We start from the raw sequence: 9,284 nt of genomic DNA on the forward strand, positions 1-9,284 counted from the left end.
ACGGTTCTGCGTCTGATGGTCTCGACGTGAATCTCGTATCTTGTCTGTACACTGTCAAAAGTAATAACTGGATATACTTAAGAAATGTTAGAACATTTAACTGATTTTGTCAAATTAGTTGCTTTTACTTGCTTATGCTGTGTTCTGTGAACTTTTGGGTGGATGCAATAGTGAAACTAAACAACTTAGGTACACTGTACTTTAGAGCATCGAGTGAGTGCTACTAAAGACCTAACTTTTGCAAATACCATGGTGCCAAATAAACGCTGTTTAATCTCTCTCTCCCCCCAAAATGATATTCTATATTCATTATAGAATTACAACTACTCATGTTACTGTAATTAAGTACATTTTATGGGTATTTGTACTTTCATGAGAATGATTTTAAGTCTGTAATTTTACTTGTATTTGAGTACAAATTCACCTAAATAATTTACTTAATTACTTTTAAAATCACAATACGTTACAGAGTACTGTAATTTGAATATTTCAACCCCTGACCTGCATTTCGGTAGCCAATAAAAATATCTCTTCTTAAAGGACCACTGAAAAGCCTGGTATAGTATTAGAACCTAAAAACAAGTTCCGTTTATTTTTTTTATTTTTTTTCCGGCACGCTATTGAAAAGATAATCATCACTAGAACTAGGGCTGGGCGATAAATCGATTTGATAGATTAACTTGAATGTGTAGTTTACATTGATTTGTTTGAATGAAATTAGGTTTTCTCTTTAATATCCGCAGACGCTCCTCTCTGGGCTCCAGCAGTTGAATGGGCTCAGCCCTCCCACGCGCTTTTACCATATTATAAATACACTAAAATATATTTGTATTCAGAACAAAACGGAAAACAAATAATGGGAGCCATTAAAGGGATATGATTAGCTGCTTGTTAGCAAGTTAGCCGGACAGGATCAGCATATTTGTGTTTGCGCTCAGGGGAGCTTCAAGGGTTTCTACGTGTTTTTGCAACATAGAGTAGTATATCATGGACATATCTCACGAATCCTTTCAGAAACAAAGTGTTGAGAGAGTGTAAATAAGAGACTGATTGTACAATATAGCGAGCATCGTTGATTATAATAGAGCTTTGTGATATCGCGAACTAAGATGAGTGTCAGCTTTTAATAATTTTTAAGGGAGTTTGTAAATGAGATATTGATTTAATACAACAGTTAAATAAACAAGAAGTTATTATTAAGTGACTTACATTGTCTGACTATAACAATATTGCCTAATTTTGCTCTATTTCGTGGTCAAAAGTAATCTGAAACAAGTCATATCTGAGCCACTAAGCATTTATGAATGAACGTGCGTTTTTAAACTAATCTAGTGAAATGATTCAATTTCCTATTCATAAAAAAACAGTCACTTGCATTTTTCTGAGTGAACCAGCGGTTTGAAAGAATCAAATGAATGATATGATTCAGTAATTAAATCAGCGTCTTGCCGCACCTGCTGGCAGATCGTTTCAGTTATTTAAATCATTTAATATTTCTGTATTTCAAATTTTTATATTTATATATACGATATAACTGCAAGAGAAAAGCATGGAAATATATATTTTCCTCCCATCTCATATGTATTTGTCTTACAAACATTTACTGTGTCCAGTATAATAAGAATGGGGACTGGTGGAAAGTAATCACTAATGCAGTTGCAATGTATATTGCAAAATATATGGTGCCCATATGTTGTGGAAAAGCTGGGGTTTCTTTACATGCTAAATGTCATGGGGGAAAAAAATCTATTTAAATCGTAAATCGGATTTTTTGTGAATCTATTTTTGTCCTGAGAATGGCGAAGAAGTCTAGAGGACGCAGTGTCTCATTCCCTATACTCAGGGAACCAAGGTTACATACGTAACCTGAGACATTCCCTTCCGAAGGGAACTCTCACTGCGTCCTTTATAGGTCGCTATGGGGAACAATATACCCACGCTGCCATGCTGAGGGGAGTGCATACTAGGACCGCGAGCACTAAGCAACAATTCAGAAGAATTACCCCTACTAAGACGTAGTGACGGCCGTCAAAACGTTGTCCCCCATGGCCAGAGGCCTGAACTGTTACCCACTTACCTGGACTGGGTTAGAACCCAGGGCACAGCTCTAAGGCTTGGAATTAGAGTAATTCCTTCTGGGGGAAATGGCTAAGTCTCAATGGAGACTTAGACTTGTCAGAACAAGGAGCTACCGCAGCATAGGGCCTTCCAGGCGACGTTCCAAATAACGTACCAGCGACGTAACTTTGTGATTCCCATATTCGTCGTAGCGACGTTATTGCGTTACGTTGCTAGGACGTGGCAAGTACGTCCTAACGACCAAACTAGCACCTTCCCAGTATTTTTAATATTTGCTTCTCACCTTTAGTCCTGTCCGAGGATGTGTTCCTACCACCTTGAAATCAGTATATAATGACAAACTCAAACATTTTCTGCTGTAAAAAACAAACACTAAATCCTTGTTTTCAAATTGTTGTAGTTTTTGTAAATATATTCACTGCATACATGCAAACCAATGCAAAATCATTAAATTCCAACAGAAAATCAGCAAAAACACAGTGCATTCATTTATTAAATCACCATTTATTCAGTTATTTTCTACATATACTAAGCCATTGCATTTTAAACATGACACCTATTATTTAACCATGTAAAGTGTAGCCAAGTCATTAGCACAGATAATTGAACACATCACATAAAGTACATAGTAATCAAAGAATAATACAACCACTGATTAAAATGTTTTACTTTTACTGAAAAATATTAAATATTTAATTAATGATGGGTATAGTATAATAATAGTTATCAGTAGCCTACTCTTATTAACACAACTCCCCTAGTTTGGTACAAAAATACTGATACAAAGATAGAAACAATTCAGTAGTGATTTCTGTATTACTTTAAGTTCATTTGTTTTCTGAGTGTCCTGTGTATGAAACACCTGCTACAAATATCTGGTGGTGAAGTGCTTTAATATTGCTTCACTCTCAGAAGCAAAACCTAAACAATTACTAAAGGACCGTAATTCTTCTCAGAAGATAACAGAAATAAAGAAAATAGCAACATTAATAAACGGTAAGAGCATGTTAATATAACAATGTAGAGATTACATCTCCCCTGTATTAGGCCCACCCAAAAAACATACAGTAAATGAGCCTGTTGACTTTTTCAGAAAAATCTGAGATCTGTCCCCAGCTGTGGAGAAGACTCTTTGCTGAGAATTTAGGTTGTGGACAGTTGTGAGAGAAAAAGAAGAATGTCTTTCTTACCACAGCAGCAGAAGGTACTCTCTTCTGAAGAAAGGATAGGAGGGTGACACTTCACTCTTGATCTACTCTTGGAGAGTTGATGAGGAGTTTTGCTAAAGAATAAGGTTCCTGCTCAGCACTTGGTCTTATTCAGCAAAGAGTACCTCTAATGCAGTGCCACATACTCCAGATTCTTTGCAAACTTGAAACTTTTAATAAAATTGACCATATTATTGTAGTCAGGTTTATTGTTTTTATTATAACACATGGCATATGTATGAGAAAATTATGTCAAAGGTGTTTTTCTTCCTCTTCGCTATCCTGAGGCTGTACTGTCAATATCCTTCTCTGGCAGCTGAAAGGGAGAATAACCTCGTTAATGTTGCTACTGTATGTACACACAACCAGTCAAAATCTGCAGTCTTTCAGTTTTTTTTAATGTTTTTCGACACACCAAAGCTATATTTATATTTAACTTACAATACAATAATAGTGTGAAATATTTTAATTTAAAATACGTTTTCTGTTGTTTTTCAAATAGACTTTAAAATGCATTTCTTTCCTGTGAGGCAAAGGTGAATTTTTCAGTAGCCTTTACTCCAGTCTTCAGTTTCACATGATCATTCTCATATGATTTGATGCTCAAAAAACATTTTTGATTATTATCAATGTTGAAAACAGTTGTGCTACTTAATATTTCTGTGTAAACTGTGATTTTTTTTTAGGATAATTTTATAAATACATAGTTAAGGTTTAAAACCTTTTTTTTTTTTTTACTTTTGTAACATTATAAATGTTTTTACTACCACTTCAGATCAGTTTAATGCATCCTTGCTATTAAGGTCTTCATAAAGAAAAAAAAAACTTAAGTGACTCCAACCTAGTGTACACAACTAAATTGGGCAACACAGCATATTAGAATGATTTTGAACACTTACAACTGGAGTATTGATGCTGAAAATTCAGCTTTGAATTTAAATGAAGACACATCTTGTAATAAACAATGCACAGATTGCAAAGAACTTACATTCTGATGATTACTTCATTTTCCTCACGGCTGCCTTCCTCAGTCATTCCTAGGCCTTCTCATTTTTCACCTTTCCCTTGAATCCACATAAAATATAAATAAAACTAATTAACCAATTAATTTTATAGACAGTTTGAATACGTTTGTATAAAACTGCAAATCTTCCTTTTAAAATCAGTTATTCTCCAGCTTCTAAAGGAAAGGCACAATCTGTAGCCATGTTCACAGAGAATTTGATCTTACTATTAGGTGTCCTGGCTAGGGGATTTAGCTTAAAACCTATTCACGAAATTCTTAAGAGTCCACAATAACCAAAAAGAGGGATACGTCATTTGCATTGACTTTTTTTCTTTGTTAAATTTCCACACTTAGCATGGGTTGGAGCTCTTAATACAAAGTGCACCAGATAGAAAAAATTTAGTTTAAAATGTACAGTACATACTTTTGTACACTAGACCATGCCCCCAGACAGACGAAGGTCCAGCCCCCAAAGTCTCAAACAAATCCTGTGGGAAACACAGCAAAGTGATGTGGTTGTGTATGATTTAGAAATAGGGGAGTCTTACATTGGTCAAATTCAGGCCAACTCAAATATTTTTTAAACATGTTTAAAAATGATCAGGAGCACAGGAGGTGCTCATGAAGGCAGTGGTTTACAATTGTGGTCCAGGTGACCCACAGCACTGCACATTTTGTATGTCTCTCTTGTTAAACCCACCTTCTTCAGATCATCAGCTCTTTAGGAAAGAGCTTCATGAACAAATCTGTCAGTAAAGAGAGATGTGCAAAATGTATAGTGCTGTGTGTCCCCAGGTCCAGGTTTGAAAACCACTGTTGTAAGTTACCATGACATATGACAATCATACGAGCATCAACAATTTCACAAAAATGTCTCCTGACTGAGGAAAAAACAAAATCATTCACAGGCTCTGGAATTAGACTATCAATTGGTATCTATCTAGCTATGAGTAATTGAAATGATAAATCCAACCCTGTGGATTACCTGTCTCTCCTCCTGAGCATTTTGTTGTGTGGGTCCAGGAAGGATACTGCAGCACAACTCCTTTAACCATGAGAAAATGCAGTTCCAGCATGTCTTCACATCCAGGACAACAGAAGGGTCAGGGAGGCCTGAAATATAAATATTTAAGCCACTTAAATCAATTTAAATCTATATTTGTGCCTGAGTGACACTGAAACAATGAGGTTTAGTTTTTCACTGAGGATTTGCTGGGTTCTTTTGAACACAGTCTTCATGATGGATGATCTCTTGATCCTGGATCCTTTCTGCCATACACTTAGAGCTGGTTTGGATGTCATGTGGTTGTGTCTAAAATACAAATAGCAGCACCATTAGTCCTGTTGCTTTATATATATTTTTTGGTACTGAACAAGTCAGGAACCAAATCAGTAAGTTACCTGTACTTGATACCCATCCCTAATCATAATCATGATTGTCGTGTTGCTGCTGCCCAGACTCTCTCTCCACCTGTTATTAAAAAAAGTATGTTAGTTTTGAATAAAACATTGATAAAACAATGAACAATGAATAAAGCATTCAAACTACTACTTAAAAAAATAGGCTCAATACATTTAGTGCAATAATATGAAAAATTATCCAGAGACCAGCTTTGAGGACGTGCCCACGACGTTTCTGGGACCTTAGCCAAAATCCTTAAACTACTACATAGTAACAATGAACATCATTTCTAATAAGCAACTCACTGAATGACTCAACTGGTTCACTGGCAGTAAGGACATAAAATAGTGAACTATTTATTGGATACATATTTGTTAAAACTAAAGTATCAGATCTGTTTGTCAATGAAAAGTCACTAGCATAAAAATGATGCAAGTTATGTATGTAAAAATGTTGTATGTAAAAACCAATAACATGTAACGAGCAAATTACACCATTTACAGGCCTGTTAATCGACAGGAAAGCAGGACATTATTAATCCCACATACACTGAATGGGATTTCGGCAGCCTCGGTCTAATTAAAAGTTTATATAACATCAGTGGTTTATATTTAAGTTTACAATACGGCTAGGCTAGCATGAGCATAGTCAGATGCGAACGACAAGCAGTCAACGTTACTATTTTTTGTTGGCATCCTTCTGTCTCGAGAGACAATGGTTTGGAATCTGCACCCAGGTCAGTCTGTGGTTTGGTTGCAGACTCTGCTATGGCTGTAGAGTCCGATACGGGAGCGACAGCACCGCTGGCACTTGCTGCAGGTGTAAGCAGTGGTGGAGTCAGTGGGGGCAGGCTGAACGCTTTGCTGCCGGCGGGTCCTCTTCTCCTCCCACTGCATTTCTCTTTTTTCCTCGGCTAAAAGGACACCAGTCTTGACGGTGGATCGCCAATTCTCGCGGTCCGATGTCACTGCTTCCAAGCCAGCTGGGCAGATTCTGCACGCTTTCAAATCACGCTTGCAAGCGTCCTTGTAGCGCAGAATTGGCCGTCCAGTTGGTCGTGTTCCTGTGGCAAGCTCCCCATACAGAACGTCCTTTGGGATGCGACCGTCATCCATCCTGCACAGGTGGCCAAGCCAGCGCAGTCGCCTCTGTGTGAGGATGGTGAACATACTTGGCATACCTGCCTGAGACAGAATGGCTCTGTTTGTGATATGGTCCTGCCATGTAATGCTCAGGAGTCGCCTGAGGCAGCGCATATGAAAGGCATTCAGTCTTTGCTCTTGGCGAGAATATAAAGTCCAAGCTTCACTGCCATAGAGGAGGGTGCTCAAGACACATGCTTGGTACACCTTCAGTTTTGTTTTGAGTGTCAGCAAAGTGTTGTCCCAAGCCCTCTTTGCTAGTCGAGCCATGGCGGTTGCTGCTTTGCCTATCCTTATATTGAGCTCGACATCCAGGGATAGGTTGCTGCAGATGGTGGAACCAAGGTAGGTGAATTTTTCCACTACCTCCAGGGTGTGGTCGCCGATAGTGATTGCAGGAGTGGTGCTGACATCTTGAACCAATATGTTGGTTTTCTTGAGGCTGATGGTAAGGCCAAACTCTGTGCATGCATCTGCAAGGCAAGTGATGAGTCGCTGGAGGGCACCCTCAGTGTGTGCAGCAAGAGCAGCATCATCTGCAAACAGCATCTCCCGTATGAGTACCCTGCGGACCTTAGTCTTTGCTCTGAGGCGGGCGAGGTTGAAGAGGTTCCCATCGCTCCTAGTGTGGAGGAAGATCCCGTCTTCAGAGTTGCAGAAGGCATAGCGCAGGAGCAGGGAGAAGAACATGCCGAAGAGTGTTGGCGCCAGGACACACCCTTGCTTCACACCGCACCTGATTGGGAAAGGGTCTGAGGATGACTCGCCATACTGGACTGTGCCCGCCATGTTCTCATGAAATGATATAATCAGCTTCAGGAGCTTGGGGGGGCATCCAATCTTGTGTAGGAGAGTGAAAAGGCCAGTCCGACTGACCAAATCGAACGCCTTGGTCAGATCTATAAAGGCGAGAAACAGGGGACGTCTCTGCTCACGGCACTTCTCCTGTAGCTGCCTAAGGGAGAACACCATGTCAATTGTTGACCGTTTTGCTCGGAAACCACATTGCGACTCCGGATACACACGATCGGCGAGCAGTTGTAGGCGGTTAAGCAGTCAACGTTACTATAGGCAGAAGTTAAAATAATAAAAAAAAAATGAATACTGTATAGTTTATCGTGGGTAAATTTCAAACTAGACTAAAAATAAGGTATAACATTTTAATTTAGGATTTTAAAAGTTAACTTAACGTTACCACAGACCGCCTCCAGAACTAAGCTAATTAACTTTAACATTAACCAAACAGGGCATTTATTTATTAAATTAATATAGAAAACCTCCAAAAACACAAAACACTACTTATCTTACGTGTCATCTAACGTTATATCAGCAAAAAAATATGAATAAGAGAAGATTTTAAGCGCTTACCTTTTCCTTCTCGTCCGTCTTCTGGAAGTTGACCGTTAATGACGGGCACGCGCACGGGGCACTTACGCAGCACTCAGAAAGTGACGTGCGCTGGTTTTAACCATGGTTTTAACCTTAACATTTGTCCCATTCCCCCTTTCAATAAACCATTCACAACCATAAATTATCACCATTTGCTAAGCAAACTATTTGGTTTTTGTTTTGCCATTAATTTGATGACAAACATTTCTATATTTTAAATGACGGGTTATACTTATATAATAATTCATTCCATCATGCAAAATGCTTGACGAATTCAGTATATTCCCCATATTATTGGCTATTAAAACGGTTTACACCTTTAAAAATAAGCTTAATACATGTAGTGCAATAATATGAAAAGTTAGTTGGAGACCTGCTGACCACGTCGCTATAATGTTTCCCACGCGACCAACCAGCGACGTCTTTTAAGGACGTGCCTACGACGTTTCTGGGACGTTAGCCAAAATTCAAAAATATGGAACGTTACCACAACGTCCTCACGACGTTGTCATACAGTTTTTCTCAATTGCTAAAACACTATAACCAGTCTTTTGAACTAAAATTTCAAAACTATAACGCCATTTTTGAAAAAGCACACCCATTTCCCTAAACTATAAACACTATTCCCTGCTTTGACACAGGAGTTATATTTGGTGAACTGTTACTGCAAAACTCTACACACAAATCCCTACATTTCTCAGTGCTTACACCATGTGGTCATTTAGAAAGCACAAGCATTCAGTATTGTTCACTCAAGTCTGCGAAGTTTGAGCTCAATTAGCACACAATTACCCAAGTGGAAACACTAGGAGTCAAAATTTAGCACACACCAATCAGAAGCTTCGGTGGAGATAAAAGAGCCAAAGTCAGCTTACAGTTTTTCTCAGTCACTTTGGTGCATTTCTCAGATCAGAAATGAAATTGTCACAACTACTTGTTCAACATCCACATCATCTAGTCTTTTGTCCTGTTGCTCAAAATGTATTACAGTTTTTCTCAATTGCTAAGACACATTTCTTGAAAGCTGCTCTCCTTTTCTCTAAACTGTGAACACAAAA

The 9,284-nt window shown here is 38.4% G+C and overlaps 1 long non-coding RNA gene across 1 annotated transcript; it reads right to left on the minus strand.

The window, feature by feature from the left end:
• Nucleotides 1-2,563: 2,563 nt before the first annotated feature.
• On the minus strand, nucleotides 2,564-4,354 carry LOC141326379 (uncharacterized). The gene is made up of 2 exons (XR_012353881.1): nucleotides 4,276-4,354; nucleotides 2,564-3,603 (listed from the first exon to the last, which is right to left on the minus strand). It is a non-coding gene; the product is annotated as an uncharacterized lncRNA (long non-coding RNA).
• Between the last annotated feature and the right edge of the window lie 4,930 nt (nucleotides 4,355-9,284).

Source organism: Garra rufa, chromosome 1 (genome assembly GCF_049309525.1).
Source record: "Garra rufa chromosome 1, GarRuf1.0, whole genome shotgun sequence".
NCBI lineage: Eukaryota > Metazoa > Chordata > Actinopteri > Cypriniformes > Cyprinidae > Garra > Garra rufa.